This window comes from Lactuca virosa, chromosome 6, assembly GCF_052849685.1.
Source record: "Lactuca virosa cultivar CGN04683 chromosome 6, Lactuca_virosa_CGN04683_v6, whole genome shotgun sequence".
Lineage (NCBI taxonomy): Eukaryota > Viridiplantae > Streptophyta > Magnoliopsida > Asterales > Asteraceae > Lactuca > Lactuca virosa.
The window spans coordinates 180,556,577-180,557,526 of record NC_136431.1 but is presented as its reverse complement, the minus strand read 5'-3'; the positions used below and the strand labels follow the sequence as shown (position 1 = coordinate 180,557,526).

The window sequence follows — 950 nt, the reverse complement described above, 5'->3', positions numbered from 1 at the left end:
GTTATTGTTTATTAAGTTTTATTTTTATACTAGGTTTTATTGCTTTTGACTCACCACGACGTGGGAAATTTTACCACGTCGTGGCATCGTAACAGTAGGACTTTATTTTTTGTTTTTGTTCTTTTTACGCGTTTCCTTTATTTACTTGCAGATTGTTTATGACCTGTGGATCAAAGTCATTTTTGATTCCACCACTTGAAGACCCGAAATCCGCTTTTCGCAAAAACAAAGACAAAATCGTAGGAGAACCCGCTACACCAAAGAAGTCACATTTTAAGAATCTCAAGTCGGTTTTTGGCAAGAAGAAGGGAAAAGTGGGAGAATCCAGCAAAACACTGAAGGACGAAGACACAAAGAGCAATCCAACGAAGGAAGACACCGAGTACGAAACAGAAAAGGAAGGAAGCAAAACCAAATCTGAAACAGAAAGCGAGCTAAACAAAGAACACGACAACACCATGGTGAACATTGTCGACCTCTCGATGGAGGCGTACAAAAAGAGAATTCGAGACGACACTGGTATGGGGCTTGTGCAACCCACCATACCCGCCACTGCCACATTTGAACTTAAGGGGCATATCTTTACTGCATTAAAGGAGATTCCTTGCACCGGAAAGGATCATGAAGACGCTTATAAGCATCTAGATGAAGTCAAATACATCGCCGAGTACTTTAACATTCTAAATGTACCAAGAGAAACGGTGTTGTTGAGGATGCTCCCTGTCACTTTTAAGGGAGCCGCGAAGGATTGGCTGAAAGAACTACCACCGGGAGCGATTACTACATGGGCAAAAATGCGTGAATTGTTTTCGGAAAAGTTTTGCCCACCATCCAAGGTGTCTAAGCTCAAAAAGTCCATCGCCAATTTTGGACAACAAATGGGGGAGTCGTTGTACGAAGCATGGGAGAGCTACAAGGGCCTAATTAGGAATTTCCCACAAAAATGACCT

At 42.2% G+C, this 950-nt stretch overlaps 1 non-coding gene across 1 annotated transcript; it reads right to left on the bottom strand.

Annotated features, from left to right (window-relative positions):
• Positions 1–842: 842 nt before the first annotated feature.
• Positions 843–950, bottom strand: LOC145123183 (small nucleolar RNA R71). The gene has a single exon (XR_013715054.1). It is a non-coding gene; the product is annotated as a small nucleolar RNA R71 (small nucleolar RNA).